Source organism: Vulpes vulpes, chromosome 4, assembly GCF_048418805.1.
Source record: "Vulpes vulpes isolate BD-2025 chromosome 4, VulVul3, whole genome shotgun sequence".
NCBI classification, from domain to species: domain Eukaryota; kingdom Metazoa; phylum Chordata; class Mammalia; order Carnivora; family Canidae; genus Vulpes; species Vulpes vulpes.
Genome location: NC_132783.1, coordinates 24,531,401 through 24,549,640, shown reverse-complemented (window position 1 = coordinate 24,549,640; position 18,240 = coordinate 24,531,401). Strand labels below are relative to the sequence as shown.

Below are 18,240 nucleotides of genomic sequence, written 5' to 3'. Positions count from 1 at the left end.
TACCCGAATCGCAGGATAAGTGTTGTCCTCTTTAATGTGCACACATGGAATTGACTTTTCTACCAAGACTTAGTAGGGTCCTTTCTATTTCCATGTTACAAGCACAGATTATATGGTGTCCACGTGTGCGTAGGTTCTTAGACCTTTCTAAAGTTTCCCTTCTTAAAGCTGTCTAATCTTTGTGGAGAATCAGTCTCTGCAACCTTGGCCTGAATAGTATCATGTCAAACTATCTGGATAATTGGTCTCCACTAGAAATTAATATATCCTCAGGACCATCATGAGTTTGCCATTAGACTGTCTATTTTATACAGTAAAGGAAAGGAAGAGTGAGGCAATTATGAGAGCAGCTTTTGTAGTAGTTTGCAAAAAAGCACACAAAAGAGTAAGTGCCATATGATAGAACGGAGCTTTGTCTTTATTTCCACTAAAGCCTAGGCTCTGCTTTGAAGCTTTCGTTTTTGTTGGAGAAAATCTACACCTGCTTTCGAATGTGCACATCAATGGAGAGTCAGAGCTGAGCTCCGTGTGGGACACAGTTTGGGTATCTATGAAGGAAGTAGGGACTTAACTGAAGTTTTCAACTGTTTTCTCTGTAATACTTCCAACATATATTTTCTATTGTGTGTTTATATTTTTTATAACCATAAGGATTTTTTTCAAAATATCCAAGGAGGTATGTTTTCATTCGACCTCTATGATAAATGGCTTGGTGTTATTGATGAATCGACTGAGGAGGAGAAAATAAATGTAGCCCAAAGGTAATGATGCTATAATTACTCGACTCTGGTCATGTATCTGAAGTATAGCCAATATACTATTAGGAAAATATTGGCTTAATTTTTGCCACTCTGTCCACTAAAATAATGATCAATGCCAAAGAGTTTCAATTCTACATACCCATGGAGGCATGTTTCAGAATACAGGCATGTGTTATGGCTATTTTTGCTCTTCACCTGACCTTATTAATGTAGAATCCTTTACCATTGTACACAATCTGAATATATGAAACTGGTAGACAAAACTCAAAACTCAGTGGCCTAAGAGAGATGCTAGAGCATCAGTAGCCAGAAGTATAACCATAAGCTTATCAAACCTTTAACCGGAGTGGGTTGGCTCAGAAATTGAATTCAGTGTAACTTTTTTTTGTATACATTAATGCCTGGAACTCTGCTACAACGCGTTGTGTACTAGATCTAGAATGATATTCTCTGTTCTCCGTCTCTATACTTCCAGCTTCCTAAGTGCAATGACTTGCCTTATTCAAAAGTGCATCTGTCTGACTTTAGGCTTCTAGCCCAGCTGCCAAAAGTGAATGCTGTTCTCTTGTGATGCCTTTTTGGAGTGTTATACAACATTGAGCAACAATCCTCATCCAATCAGATGACAGATTTTAATTTATCAGAGAGTAGAGCCCCATGCATTCTTTGTCCACCTAATTCCTCCAGCTTTGAATTGATAAACAACTTTATAAAAAAGGTAAGAGAGTTCTCATTTGTGTCCCTTGGGGTTTAGAATCCATGCTTTGAATCTGAAATGTGTAGTAGTAAACTGGTTCAGTTCTGAAAAGTGCGCATCCTCATAGGCTTCCTTGGAATGGCAGAGTTCATTATCCTACGCTGGTGGAATATGGGAAGGGGTGTTGTTAAAGTGTGAAACAGAGAGCAGTTGAGTCGCTTTCTTCCCGTCCAGGAGATTACATACTAGACTGACTACACAAAAGAGAGAGAAGAGTGGTGTGATAAGATAGAAAAGAACCAGGGCTCTGGAGTTTGACAAGCCAAGGTTCAACTCTCAACCTGATCTGTGATGGGGGGTGGAGCTTGTAAACATAGGCAAAGTCATGGCTTCCTCATAACACAATGAGCTCCTCTGGTCATAACACTGTCTAATAAGATGACAGCTTTACCCCAAGCTCACGACGACAGCCAGCATTAGGCAAAGCAAGACATAAGGAGGGACTGCAGTTATACAGACAGACATGTTTTCTCTCCAGTTCTCTCCAGCCATGTGAGTTTTTCCTCAAAAACAAAAACAAACAAACAAAAAAAACAAAATAAAAAAAAACCCACAAGATTCTCCACGTTCCAACTCAGATACTTCCTCATTTAAGAAATGGATTTCATGGAGGAGGGGCAAGATGGCGGAAGAGTAGGGTCCCCAATATCCTGTCCCCACCAAATTACCTAGATAACCTTCAAATCAATCTGAAAATGTACGAATTCTGCCTGAGATTTAAAGAGAGACCAGCTGGAATGCTACAGTGAGAAGAGTTCACACTTCTCTGAAGGTAGGAAGACGGGGAAAAAGAAAGAAAGAAACAAAAGGCCTCCAAGAGGGAGGGGCCCTGCGAGCAGCCGGGCTGAGGCCAGGGCGACTGTCCCCAGGACAGGAGAGCCCCGTCCCGGAGAAGCAGGAGCTGCACCAACCTTCCCCGTGGAAAGGCACCCTTAGGGAGTTAGAGCAGGACCCAGGAAGGCGGGGATGCCCTCGGGCTCCCTGGGACACAAACAGGCACCTGCGGCGCACCAAGGAGAGTGCGCTGAGATCCCTAAGGGCTGTAGCAAACACGGCGGGACCGGAGCAGCTCAGAGGGTCTCGGGGGGCGGCTCCGTGGAGAGGGCTGCATGGCCTGGAGCACGAATCCAAGGGCGCAGGCGCCAAAGCACAGGGCGCCAGGACACAGCCCAGAATCCGGCCTCCCCCAGGGACAGGAAGAGGCCGGGAGGGCCCAGGAGAGCAAGGACGCTCCTGCCAGGAGCTGAGCAGATCAGCGGCCCTGCCCCGGGGCCTCCAGGCCCTGCAGACAGAGAGCCCCGGAGTTACTGCGGGGCCGAATCCAGGTATCCTGAGCTGCCACCCCACTGTGGCTGTTCCTCCTGGGGCCTCACGGGTAAACAACCCCCACTGAGCCCTCCACCAGGCAGGGGGCAGAGCAGCTCCCCCAAGTGCTAACACCTGAAAATCAGCACAACAGGCCCCTCCCCCAGAAGACCAGCTAGAAGGACCAGTTCCAGGGGAAGTCAAGGGACTTAAAGGATACAGAATCAGAAGATACTCCCCCGTGTTTTTTGTATTTTTTGTTTTGTTTTGTGTTTTTTTTCTCTCTTTTTGATTTCTGATTGCTTCCCCCACCCCTTTTTTTCACCTTTCTTTCTTTTTCTTTCTCTTTTTCTTTTTTCCCCTTTTTTCTCCTTTCTCTTTTTCCTTTTTCTCTTTTTTTTCCTTCTCTCTCTCTCTTTTTGTCTTTTTCCCAATACAACTTGTTTTTGGCCAGTCTGCACTGAGCAAAATGACTAGAAGGAAAACCTCACCTCAAAAGAAAGAATCAGAAACACTCCTCTCTCCAACAGAGTTACAAACTCTGGATTACAATTCAATGTCAGAAAGCCAATTCAGAAGCACTATTATACAGCTACTAGTGGCTCTAGAAAAAAGCATAAAGGACTCAAGAGACTTCATGACTGCAGAATTTAGATCCAATCAGGCAGAAATTAAAAATCAATTCAATGAGATGCAATCCACGCTAGAAGTCCTAACGACGAGGGTTAACGAAGTGGAAGAACGAGTGAGTGACTTAGAAGACAAGATGATGGCAAAGACGGAAACTGAGGAAAAAAGAGACAGACAATTAACAGACCATGAAGACAGATTAAGGGAAATAAACAACAGCCTGAGGAAGAAAAACCTACGTTTAATTGGGATTCCCGAGGGCACCATAAGGAACAGAGGTCCAGAATATGTATTTGAACAAATCCTAGCTGAAAACTTTCCTAATCTGGGAAGGGAAACAGGCATTCAGATCCAGGAAATAGAGAGACACCCCCCCCCCGCTAAAATCAATAAAAACCATTCAACACCTCGACATTTAATAGTTAAGCTTGCAAATTCCAAAGATAAAGAGAAGATCCTTAAAGCAGCAAGGGACAAGAAATCCCTGACATTTATGGGAAGAAATATTAGGGTGACAGCAGACCTCTCCACAGACACCTGGAAGGCCAGAAAGGGCTGGCAGGATATATTCAGGGTCCTAAATGAGAAGAACATGCAACCAAGAATACTTCATCTAGCAAGGCTCTCATTCAAAATGGAAGGAGAGATAAAGAGCTTCCAAGACAGGCAGGAACTGAAAGAATATGTGACCTCCAAACCAGCTCTGCAGGAAATTTTAAGGGGGACTCTTAATATTCCCCTTTAAGAAGAAGTTCAGTGGAACAATCCACAAAAACAAGGACTGAATAGATATCATGATGACACTAAACTCATATCTGTCAATAGTAACTCTGAACGTGAACGGGCTTAATGACCCCATCAAAAGGCGCAGGGTTTCAGACTGGATAAAGAAGCAGGACCCGTCTATTTGCTGTCTACAAGAGACTCATTTTAGACAGAAGGACACCTACAACCTGAAAATAAAAGGTTGGAGAACCATTTACGATTCAAATGCTCCTCAAAAGAAAGCACGGGTAGCCATCCTCATATCAGATAAATTAAAATTTACCCCGAACACTATAGTGAGAGATGAAGAGGGACCCTATATCAAACTCAAAGGATCTATCCAACAAGAGGACTTAACAATCCTCAATATATATGCACCGAATGTGGGAGCTGCCAAATATTTAAATCAGTTAATAACCAAAGTGAAGAAATACTTAGATAATAATGCACTTAAACTTCGTGACTTCAATCTAGCTCTTTCTACCCTCAATAGGTCTTCTAAGCACAACATCTCCAAAGAAATGAGAGCTTTAAATGATACATGGGACCAGATGGATTTCACAGATATCTATAGAACTTTACATCCAAACTCAACTGAATACACATTCTTCTCAAGTGCACATGGAACTTTCTCCAGAATAGACACATACTGGGTCACAAATCGGGTCTGAACCGATACGAAAAGATCGGGATAGTCCCCTGTATATTCTCAGATCATAATGCCTTGAAATTAGAACTTAATCACAACAAGAAGTTTGGAAGGACCACAATCACGTGGAGGTTAAGGAACATCCTGCTAAAAGATGAAAAGGTCAACCAGGAAATTAAGGAAGAATTAAAAAGATTCATGGAAACTAATGAGAATAAAGATACAACCGTTCAAAATCTTTGGGATGCAGCAAAAGCAGCCCTGAGGGGGAAATACATCACAACACAAGCATCCATTCAAAAACTGAAAATAACTCAAATACAAAAGCTCACCTTACACATAAAGGAGCTAGAGAAAAAGCAGCAAATGGACCCCACACCCTGCAGAAGAAGCGTTAATTAAAATTAGAGCAGAACTAAATGAAATCGAGACCAAAAGAACTGAGGAACAGATCAACAGAACCAGGAGTTGGTTCTTTGAAGGAATTAATAAGATAGATAAACCATTAGCCAGACTTATTAAAAAGAAGAGAAAGAAGACTCAAATTAATAAAATCATGAATGAGAAAGGAGAGGTCACTACCAACACCAAGGAAATACAAACGATTTTAAAAACATATTATGAACAGCTCTACGCCAGTAAATTGAGCAATCTAGGAGAAATGGACACATTCCTGGAAAGCCACAAACTACCAAAACTGGAGCAGGAAGAAATAGAAAATCTGAACAGGACAATAACCAGGGAGGAAATTGAAGCAGTCAACAAAAACCTCCCAAGACACAAGAGTCCAGGGCCAGATGGCTTCCCAGGGGAATTCTATCAAACGTTGAAAGAAGAAATCATACCTATTCTGCTAAAGCTTTTTGGAAAGATAGAAGGAGATGGAGTACTTCCAAATTCGTTCTATGAGGCCAGCATCACCTTAATTCCAAAACCAGACAAAGACCCCACCAAAAAGGAGAATTACAGACCAATATCCCTGATGAACGTGGATGCAAAAATTCTCAACAAGATACTAGCCAATAGTTCATTAAGAAAATTATTCACCATGACCAAGTAGGATTTATCCCCGCGACACAAGGCTGGTTCAACAGTTGTAAAACAAACAATGTGATTCATCATATCAGCAAGAGAAAAACCAAGAACCATATGATCCTCTCATTAGATGCAGAGAAAGCATTTGACAAAATACAGCGTCCATTCCTGATCAAAACACTTCAGAGGGTTGGGATAGAGGGAACTTTCCTCGACATCTTAAAAGCCATCTACGAAAAGCCCACAGCAAATATCATTCTCAACGGGGAAGCACTGGGAACCTTTCCCCTAAGATCAGCAACAAGACAGGGATGTCCACTCTCACCACTGCTATTGAACATAGTACTGGAAGTCCTCGCCTCAGCAATCAGACAACAAAAAGACATTAAAGGCATACAAATTGGCAAAGAAGAAGTCAAACTATCCCACTTCGCCGATGACATGATACTCTACATAGAAAACCCAAAAGCCTCCACCCCAAGATTGCTAGAACTCAAACAGGAATTTGGTAGTGTGGCAGGATACAAAATCAATGCCCAGAAATCAATGGCATTTCTATCCGCTAACAATGAGACTGAAGAAAGAGAAATTAAGGAGTCAATCCCATTTACAATTGCACCCAAAAGCATGAGATACCTAGGAATTAACCTAACCAAAGAGGTAAAGGATCTATACTCTCAAAACTATAGAACACATCTGAAAGAAATTGAGTAAGGCACAAAGAGATGAAAAATAGTCCATGCTCATGGATTGGCAGAATTAATATTGTCAAAATGTCAATGTTACCCAGGGCAATTTACACGTTTAATGCAATCCCTATCAAAATACCATGGTCTTTCTTCAGAGAGTTAGAACAAATTATTTTAAGATTTGTGTGGAATCAGAAAAGACCCCAAATAGCCAGGAGAATTGTAAAAAAGAATACCATAGCTGGGGGCATCACAATTCCAGATTTCAGGTTGGACTACAAAGCTGTGGTCATCAAGACAGTGTGGTAGTGGCACAGAAACAGACACATAGATCAATGGAACAGAATAGACAATCCAGAAGTGGACCCTGAACTTTATGGTCAACTAATATTCGATAAAGGAGGGAAGACTATCCATTGGAAGAAAGACAGTCTCTTCAATAAATGGGGCTGGGAAAATTGGACATCCACATGCAGAAGAATGAAACTAGACCACTCTCTTTCACCGTACACAAAGGTAAACTCAAAATGGATGAGAGATCTAAATGTGAGACAAGAGTCCATCAAAATCCTAGAGAACACAAGCAACACCCTTTTTGAAGTCGGCCACAGTAACTTCTTGCAAGATGTATCCATGAAGGCAAAGGACACAAAAGCAAAAATGAACTATTGGGACTTCATCAAGATAAGAAGCTTTTGCACAGCAAAGGATACAGTCAACAAAACTAAAAGACAACCTACAGAATGGGAGAAAATATTTGCAAATGATGTATCAGATAAAGGGCTAGTTTCCAAGATCTATAAAAAACTTATTAAACTCCACAGCAAAGAAACAAACAATCCAATCATGAAACGGGTAAAAGACATGAACAGAAATCTCACCTAGGAAGACATAGACATGGCAAACATGCAGATGAGAACGTGCTCTGTATCATTTGCCATCAGGGAAAGATAAATCAAAACCACAATGAGATACCACCTCACACCAGTGAGAATGGGGAAAATTAACAAAGCAGGAAACCACAAATGTTGGAGAGGATGTGGAGAAAGGGGGACCCTCCTGCACTGTTGGTGGGAAAGTGAAATGGTGCAGCCACTCTGGAAAACTGTGTGGAGGTTCCTCAAAGAGTTAAAAATAGATCTGCCCTACGACCCAGCAATTGCACTGCTGGGATTTACCCCAAAGATACAGATGCAATGAAACGCTGGGACACCTGCACCCCGATGTTTCTAGCAGCAATGTCCACAATAGCCAAACTGTGGAAGGAGCCTCAGTGTCCCTCAAAAGATGAATGGATAAAGAAGATGTGGTTTATGTATATATACAATGGAATATTCCTCAGTCATTAGAAACGACAAATACCCACCATTTGCTTCAACGTGGATGGAATTGGAGTGTATTATGCTGAGTGCAGTAGGTTAATCAGAGAAGGAGAAACAGTGTATGTTCTCATTCATTTGGGGAATATGAATAATAGTGAAAGGGAATATAAAGGAAGGGAGAAGAAATGTCCGGGAAATATCAGGAAGGGAGACAGAACATAAAGACTCCTAACTCTGGGAAACGAACTAGGGGTGGTGGAAGGGGAGGAGGGCGGGGGGTGGAGGGAAATGGGTGACGGGCACTGAGGGGGGCACTTGATGGGATGAGAACTGGGTGTTATTGTGTATGATGGTAAATTGAACACCAATAAAAATTAATTTATTAAAAAAAGAAATGGATTTCATAAAGTTTTGCCTATGTTTTATACAGTTTAATAAGATATTATACAGAGGTTACAACCCAATATCTACTGGAAACAAAATTTTAAAAGAGAGGTAAATTTTATTGAATTGGGTTACTTTGAAAACTATTGTAGTTTTAAAGATGTAACTATTAGTATCACAATATTAGCTGTAAAAATAGGCCAAAAGTTAGAACTATAGCCCACTGATGATAATTACTTCAAATCTGTACCCAAAGTACACCAGAAAGTATCACTCTATGTTATTTTTGTTAGAGAACTCTGGTCTCTCTATATTTTATCAACTCTGAATTCTTCTTAGAAGTCTTTCATATTAATGGTTAGATCCAAGATTTATAAACAAAATGTGACTTATAGCTATGCCATATGAAAAAGAGCACCCCTTTGTGGTCTTTTTGCATTACAGGCTTGTCTTGTACACTTTTTGATTGAAAATTGCCTCAAGATATTTGGAGTAGACATCACTTCTCTCTTGGGAGAGAATTCAATGAGTTGTGATAACAATGAGAAGGCTGCAGGTACTGTGAATAATTTAATTGGCTTTAGCCAGAAGCAGACAGCAAGGTTGCCATTGGTCTGGCAGATACTTACCCCTGTTCTGGAGCCCATGGCATCCCCAGGGCAATGATTCTCAGCTGCTCCTTCTTCCGAAGGCTGGCTCACAGGTCAAGGGAGGTTTCACACTGTTGGAGACCAATAAAAGCATAGACTTCAAGAGGTTTCTAGCAGTATTAGGAGATAGCATGGAATGATACCATTTTGGGGAATATTTTCAAACACAATTTTAAATGGATCCCACATATATATTATATTATATATGTAGTTAAGCATATAATACATAATTATGAATTTCTATTTGTAATATATAAATGTGCTCTGGTTGAAACCCGAGCATGAGGCTTTTATTCCTCCTCCCTCCTCTTTTTGCTCAGTGGCTCTTGAGGCACCACAGGATTCCAGTGCTCTTTAAAATGAGTTGAAGTGAGACAGAACATAAAGACTCCTAACCCTGGGAAATGCACTAGGGGTGGTGGAAGGGGAGGAGGGTGGGGGGTGGGGGTGAATGGGTGACGGGCACTGTGGGGGGCACTTGACAGGATGAGCACTGGGTGTTATTCTGTATGTTGGTAAATTGAACACCAATAAAAAATAAATTTACTATAAAAAAATAAAATGAGTTGAAGACTCCTAACTCTGGGAAATGCACTAGGGGTGGTGGAAGGGGAGGAGGGCATGGGGTGGGGGTGACTGGGTGGCAGGCACTGAGGGGGGCACTTGACGGGATGAGCACTGGGTGTTATTCTTTATGTTGGCAAATTGAACACCAATAAAAAATAAATGTATTATTAAAAAGGAAAGAAAAAAATGAGTTGAAAAGAATCAGCATCATTGAGAGAAAAGGACTTGACTTGATGTCAAACCACCTCTCCAGAATACAAACTCCAGTGCCCCCCATTTATCAGCTATATGACCTTTGGCCTATACCTCAAGCTTGCTATCAGTTTATTCATGCCTAAAATTTGGATGAAAATAATGTCTAAATCTTAGAAATGTTCTAGAGATTAAATAAGATAATGGATGTAAAATACATTTCTAATAAAGCAGTTAATAGAACTAGGAGAAGTTCCCCTGAGACTAGTGTATTATTGGAGTCTAGCTAATCGCAGCTAACTGGCAACACCCAATTTTGTAAAACAGAGTTTAGATTCAGAACCTAGAGACATATATCATCAACCCTCCATAGTTTTGACATGTCTTCATTTTTTTTCTATAGTGTAATTCATGTCTTAATGAATTAAGATGAATCTAGTGTCAGGTCTGATAGTATTCTGATATAAGACACAGGTTTGTTTGTTTTTTTCATCAGTAACAGAAAAATCACCTGTTGAATCCAAGCCAGTGGGAGTGATAGTGATTTCCAAAAAGGCACACCTGCAGAATGATACCAAGTCCCCATCTGGCATGGGACCATCCACCTACATGTCTACAGTTTATTAAGTCACTGAAGACTGGAATCTCCATAATGACACTTGACACTTCCTTTTTCTTTATTTTTCCAATGAATGAAAAATGAACCCCTTCCAAGACCCAGCTATTTCCATTTAAAGTTTTTTTCCTGGGTCCCATATATTCATATTGAGGATATTTCCCCACAAAATATCTCCTCTATCTTCAATGCCTACCATATCTATCATATTACATACTTTTGTATTGTGTTGTGTTGTATATTTTTATGTGGATAATAAAAATCATTCCATAACTCAGTAAGTTAGACAACCATTTCATTTGGTTATGATTCATATAACACTTCAGTGGAGGCTCATCTGAGCAGGTCTGGTCTCAGCTGAGGTCACTTGTGCACTTGCAGTTAGCCTGCAGCTCATCTGGAGTTAACCTAGGTGTCTGTCTATTGGTGCTGGCTCTCAATTGGTCCCCATGTCTTCCATAAGGTAGCTTCTCCTCCTTTCATAGGGTGGAGGAAGAGTTCCCAGAAGCAAGAGAGACTTCTCAAGAGTTAATGTGGGAGAGGATGTGCAATGATGGTGGTTCACAAGACAAGGAGGCATTATTTCTTGAGACCACACATCCTAAAACTCATGGCAGCACCACTACTACACATATCCTCTTCTTCACTGGCTTTTAATCCTCAGTTCTGAACTCTAGCATTTCCTAAAGGGTATTCCAAGTACGGTAGGAAAAATATTTGAAATAATAACTCATTTTTACCTCAGGTATTCCTTCCTCATCCTTCTTCCTGTCTTAAGCTGCCTTAAGAGGCAACTAAATCTCCTCCTCATGGAATAGAAGCAAGAGGGGAATAGGAGGAAAAGGGAGTTCTTTGTTGCTTATGAGTTTTACAGATTTAGCTTTCTAGGAAACAAAAATGATTCATGGCATAGAGTCGAAGATTTAGGTGGCAATCTCATGGGAAAAGCCCAAAACCACTAGGTAGGTACATGGGATATCTGCACCTTTTCCTGCATGGAAACCAACAGGAAGCAGAAATTCCTCACAGAATAGCGAGCTGACATGTCTAAGAGAGATGGGGCCCTCTATGTCCACGCAGTTTCTTATACCTCAATATGGACAGATCAGATAGTAAAAGTATTTCCATCATTCCCAGAATAGTATGGAAGAAATAGAAAGCCACTGAGATGGAGAGATGCCTCAGCAACAGGAGTACCGACCAATTTCCTAGTACCAGAGAATCAAACTAGACATCAAGTGAGCTACTTAGAACTACAGAACTGTACATTTCTGACATATCCCAGTGTATAGACTGAGATTGGTATCAGAGCATATAGAATATATGATCCATGCATTGTTTTCCCTTTCCCTGAAAAGATTCCCTTGTCAAATAGTTTTGGGAAATTCATATTTTCCTTTTGGAAGTCAAATGCCGCAGTTTTTCCCCATATTTATTTGTCATTATTTGACCCTTTTGAAGTGACCCCGTTAATTAAGGAGCCTTGAAACATTAATAAACATTTCTCTAAATTTATTTTAAGTCATAGTTTAACATTCCACTCCCTGCTAAGAAGCCATCAATGGATTTCAATAAATCTTTGGTTTTTTTTCCTCTTTTCGTGAAAAAAAAAAAAATGTCGTCTTTAAGATCCTCCACAATGCAGCCTGCTCTAGTAATTAGTATTGTCTTCACTCTTTCCCAGTGCAGATCCTTTACTTAACTGGTTCAGACATTTCCTTGGCTCTTGAACAAATCACACTCACTTTTCTACTATAATTCTTACCTCTTCTTGGACTCTGCATTGCCACACACAAAGTAGGCTAGCCATTTGGGCTCTCCACTCCGAGAAATTTCACAAAGCCTTTCGGATATCAATTTAATTGTTCTTTATAAAACATGAGCACTTGACCCTACTAGACATTGGCTGATATGCTGCTTTGACCATCAGGAATTATGCTGATGTGCTCATACATTATCCAGAAAATCCAAACTCCTGTGGTAAACAACTGTATCTTGTGTTAGTTTTATACTACTTTTAAAGCCTGGCTAAATGTCTACTCAAAAAAATGTACAGATGAATATGTTCACTTTCCTAAGAGTATAGAGATTTTATAGATACTGGTAAAAACTGCAAGTTTTAAAACAAGAGGTAGAACACAGCACATGAAATTTTAGGGGGTGACAATAAGACATAGGTTTGAGTAATTGTTTTAGATATGACTTCACAGGCTGATTCACATGTGCTTGGATATACTATTTTCATTCATTATACCAAAAAAAGTGATATTGGTGTGATATATTTGGGAATGATTGCAAGTTTGTATGAAATTTCTTTTAAATATCAACAATCCAGAATAAAAGGGGCAAAAAACATAGCTGGGCAATGCAGCTATGAGTTTTTAAACCAAAGAAGATATTGAAGAAAGAAAGAAAGAAAGAAAGAAAGAAAGAAAGAAAGAAAGAAAGAAAGAAAGAAAAGAAAAGAAAGAAAAAGAAAGAAAGAGAAAGAAGAAAGAAAGAAAGAAAGAAAGAAAAGAAAGAAAGAAAGAAAAAGAAAGAAAGAGAAAGAAGAAAGAAAGAAAGAAAGAAAGAAAGAAAGAAAGAAAGAAGAAAGAAAGAAAGAAAGAAATTGAAGAGGATATAGAAATACAAGGAGGCATAGAAAAGCTGAAACTGAACTAATTTGTCAACTGTGACTCAGAGAAGAGATTTCTCACATCGGGAAATAGTTAATAAGTGTTAGTTTTTCCCTCAGGATACTCAAGCATAATATCTCTGAGAACAGCAATTCATTTCCTATTTTTGAGGAAAAGATCCTGAGAACTCTGATAAACTGCAAAAGGATCTAATTGCGTAATCTAGAATGAATGACAGGCAATTAGGTGTTCCCATATTGGCCTTTACCATACCTGGGAGTAAGATGTGTGTAATCATTAGTTAATACGCACTTAGTAATACAGTTAAGGTTAAACATTTCTAAAAGTAAAATAAAGGTACTTAGAATGACTATCTTACTTTATTCCAGAAAGAAAGTTACTCTGAGGCTACCAATATAAGGAAACTAATTCTCATAGCTGGTCTGGATCAATTACCATGATGAATAAAATTATATATATATATATATATATATATATATATATATATATATATATCACTCAATTTTTATTTATATGAGCAACATGTAAGAATTTGGTGAATGAAATATATCTTAGTACAAGAAACCAACTTTTTTTTTCAGAGAGCACTGAACAATGCCTTTTATATTTTTCTGTAATTCTTTCTATGCTAGTCAAATGGGCCAATACATACTCTGAAGATTTATAGTGGATGGTGACTATTTTCCAGTTTTGTTTTGTTTACTCACCCATTGCATAACTGGTGCTATGAACAAATTGGTTTCTTCATAGTCTTGGGCCTCAATGTCAGTATTAATTTAGTTGGCTTGCTCTTTTAAAGAATGAAGTCATTCCTTTGTCAAATAAAAGAAACAAGTAGAAAAACCAAATTGCCAAAGGAAAATTGTAATTTCTTAAAGTGGATAAAGAGAAACTGCTTTATTAGAATGGAAGGTTTTCCAAAATGTAAAAGTATAAAACTAGCTGGGAAACAAAACAAAACAAAACAACACCATCCTCAGGATAATAATTATCTCTGGGCAAGGAAAGAGTAGGATTAGGAGAAAGGGGAAAGAAAGAAACTCCAAGCACACATACATCAATTTAAATTCTTGGAAGATTTCAAAATGCTTACACTTCACCATGTGCTTCATACTAATGAAGAACATGTTGTAGGTAACTTGATCATATAAATATCTACCACATACCCATGCACACACAAACGCACACATTGAATTGTATATGTAAACATACAAAACACTGTTTAATGAATAAGTAAATAAACGACAGAAATTTTAAGATTTTCTATTTATTCATAAGAGACCGATAGAGAGGCAGAGACACAGACAGGGGGAGAAGCAGGCTCCTCACAGGCAGCCAGATGCGGGACTCGATCCCCAGACCAGGATCACATCCTGAGCCAAAGGCAGGCAGATGTTCAATCGCTGAGTCACCCAGAGGTCCCTAAAAAACAGAATTTCTGATCATTCAGCAATTTTGTCTGTGATTCCTCTGTATTGATGATCTGGTTCACTCAGTCCAAGTGGCTGAACAGTAGTATTCCATTATATGATGATACATTTATGTGTGGGCACATCTAGTCAAACTTTCTAGAGGCTTACCTAGTTTATTAGCTTTCAAAGAAATTGATTTTTAAAATCATCTCCATAAATGTTTTTCCTAGGCTCTTTGTGTTTTGTTTTTATAATTCTGTTGCTTCAACTTTCTTACTCTTTTGATTTCTTCATCTATCTGCTTGGATTAAATGCTAGCTCATTGTAGTAAATATATTGAAGACTATTCATAACTTCTAAGTATGGCTTTAGCTATACCTCACAAATTTATTTTTCATATTTTAGTTTGTTGGTAATACCATTACAGTTTATGATTTTCCTTGTGAAGTCTTTTTTAACCTAGTCATTATTTAAGCTTTTGTCCTTTTTTTCAGATTTTTCTAAACTGTAGGATTTTAATTATTAGTTGTAATAGTTAATTTCTAATTAAACTGCATTGTAATCAGATAATACGGTTTGAATAACTATGACTCTTTGTGATTGAGAGTATACAGTTAATTTTATAAATATTTAAAATGTTGCATGCATGCTTTAGGAGAATGTGTATTTTCTGTTGTATTCTCTTTTGAGTGCAAGGATATGTAAACTCACAATTATGTCAAACATGTTACTCAAATTCTCTATATATTCTCCAAATGTGTAGCTTCTGAGAGAGGTGTTAAATTTTGCCATTATGCTTCTATGAGCTTTTCCCTTTTATTTTGTAATTCTGAGTTTTGGTAGCTGTTGGCTTTTGGTATTTTATAGTTTAAGTCTATATTATTAGGCACATACAAATTTATAATTTCTAGAGCCTTTTCATGAATTATAGCTTATATGCTTTATTCACATTAATGCTTTGACTTCATATTCTACTTTTTAAAAAATTTTATTTATTTATTTATGACAGAGAGAGAGAGAGAGAGAGGCAGAGACACAGGAGGAGGGAGAAGCAGGCTCCAAGCTGGGAGCCTGACACGGGACTCGATCCTAGGACTCCAGAATCGCGCCCTGGGCCAAAGGCAGGTGCTAAACTGCTGAGCCACCCAGGGATTCCCCTTCATATTCTACTTTGACAGATATTGTTGCACTAGCAATTTTTTTTTTTGCTTCATATATGCTTAGTCTATTTCTTTTTTTTTCTTCCTTTTTATATTTTCTGTTTTAGGTTGTTTGTGTAGCAGTGTCCCCTGTCAGCAGCATATAATTGATTTTTTTTTATATCCACACTGACAATTTCTGATATTTATTAAAGCGATTTAATCTATTACATTTACTGTCATTATAGTGTATTTCGAGTTATACTGACACACCATATTTTGCATTTTTGTTTCATCAAAGATTTCTTCTGGTTCCTTTTATCTTCCTTAAGTAAGATTTGTTAGACTCATAAATCTTATTTTAGTATCCTCTGTGTCAATTTTTATTTATATTAAAATTTCTCAGCTATTAGGTCTTTGACCACTTTGTTCCAATATTCCTCTAGTATCTTTTACGAGAATCCACTAAAATTTTAAGAAACAATGATTCTCAAAGAGCACTCGATATGAACAACTTTTTCACTTTTTCTCTTCATACTGCATCCAGGGTAAAATTCTCAGTTCTTTTTTCCAGTTTATTAATTCCTTAACCTTGGTCATTCTAGAGATTATTCTTTTACTTTCATATTTTTTTCTTTTTTTGACACCTATATATTTTCTGAGATTACTAATCAGATCTTTTTCCTCTTCATACAATTTATATTTTTTCAATAAAGATCATTTCAGGGGCACCTGGGTAGCTCAGTCGGGTGAGTATACAATTCTGGATTTCGGCTCAGGTCATGAGATGGAGCCCCACATGGGGTTCCTCACTGGGTGGGGAGTCTGCTTGGGATACCTTGTCTATCTCTCTCCTTCCCTGCTCTCTCTCGCTCCCTCTTAATTAAATAAAAATCTTTAAAAAGATCATTTCATTCATTTTCCCCTTTGATTTTGGTAGCAAGAAGTAGGGTCCTACTATGACAAATACCTAAAACTGTCAAAGCAGCTTTAGAACTGGATAAGGGGTAATAAGGCTGTAGGAGTTTGGAGGGCCATGCTGGGAAAAGCCCACATTGCTGTGAAGGTACTATTGGTAGAAGTAATAGATGCTGAAGGTAATTCTGGTAAGAGTTCAGAAATAAAAGCAAGAACTTCAGAGAGAGACTCTATCTTCTTAGAGAATACATAACTAATCAGAAACAGATTGTTCGAAACATGGATGTTGAAGATCTTTCTGTGAGATCTCAGAATGGAAATAAGGAACATGTTATTGGAAACCATAAAAAAGGAGAACCTTGTCATAAAATGGCTGAAACTTGGCTTAACGAGTGTTCTAGTATTTTGTGGAAGTTTGAACTTGGAAACAATAAAATCAGATATTTATCTGAGTAGATTGCTCAGGAAAGTTTTAAAGGAGCTTGTGTCCTCCTGACTGCTTATACTAAAATGCAAGAAGAGAGAAATGAGTTGAAGAAGGTATAAAGCAAAAAGAAGTCAGGACTCAAAGATGTGGAAAATTCTCAAGTTTCCGAATTTCTCAGTTTGTCATCTCTGCTCTAGCACTTGTACTCATGCTCTTGCTGCCCCTAGACAGTTCCCTTCTTGTCCTCTTCCCATCCAAGTCTGACCTATAGAGTCAGCTTCCCAACAGTCTGTCTTGATTTGTTCAGTCATGTTGGCATTTTCTCTTGTGAATTTCTGTAGCCTTATAATCATTTTCCTGTGATTTTTGTGACATGTAGTCTTTAATGCCCATTTCTTTTTTTAATTTAACATTTTCTGAAATTGAAATTTCAATGTTACTCTTTTGTCTATGTATATATGTATATCTTTTCAGCAATTCTAGGGCTAGCCTCAAATGCTTTAAATGGATAACACACATGTAATCCACGGGTTCTAGAATATGAGGAAATAGAAAATGTGAGTTCTGAATGGTTCTCAGATGGTTCTCCATGGCACCTACAAGAGCAGGGCTAGAGCAGTGTGAAATTTAAGCAAACCAGTGGAGCCTTGCCCTGGTCACTCCTACAGCCTTGAACAAGCAGCTCAACTCTTTTTTTTTTGATACTTTTTGCTCTATTATTTTATTTATGGATCTGAGCAAAAAGTTTTGTGAACCCAAAAATATTGTTATAAATGTGTAGTATGTTTTAGCTTTGTCTCTCTTAGGAGAACACAGGCTTATGCACCCAAAGAGACTGGCACAGTTATGTCTAGATAATTGGGTCAGCTTATTCTTGATTGGATTGTGTGCAAACATGCAGACTACATCCATAGTGATCAACCTCTTAATTTTTTCAAACAACTCTGTGCCAATCTCCTAAATGTTAGTTCCCTTCTAACATTTTCTTTAAAAAAAAAAAAGTGTCTCAGGCCTCCCAGAATGAACACGAATTTTATAGCATTAGTATTTCTTTACAGACCACAAATTTTAGATTTCTTTCCAAAGCACATGAATGGATTTTAAGAAAATCTGTAAATGGCTATAATTTAAGAGGAAAGTATTATCCTTAAGAGAAGATTAGAATTTGGAGGGAAAAACAACCACAACTTTTATCTAGAAACGTGTTACTTCTCCCTCTGCCCCTTTTCTTGCATGCTCTCAATCAATCAATCAATCAATCAATCAAATCGTTATTTCAAAAGAGGAAATGGGCTCACACAATTGTGGAGTCTGGCAAGTCTCAAATCTATAGGGCAAGCTTGCAGGCTAGAAATTCAGGTAAGAATTGATGTTATAGTCTTG

The 18,240-nt window shown here is 38.4% G+C and overlaps 1 long non-coding RNA gene across 1 annotated transcript in view; it reads right to left on the bottom strand.

Annotated features, from left to right (window-relative positions):
• LOC140598443 (uncharacterized) overlaps positions 1-18,240 on the bottom strand; it is a 90,639-nt gene that overhangs the window by 9,674 nt on the left and 62,725 nt on the right. The window contains exon 5 of the long non-coding RNA XR_012000874.1: positions 8,927-9,018. This is a non-coding gene — a long non-coding RNA (uncharacterized lncRNA). The remainder of the gene's footprint in view (positions 1-8,926; positions 9,019-18,240) is intronic.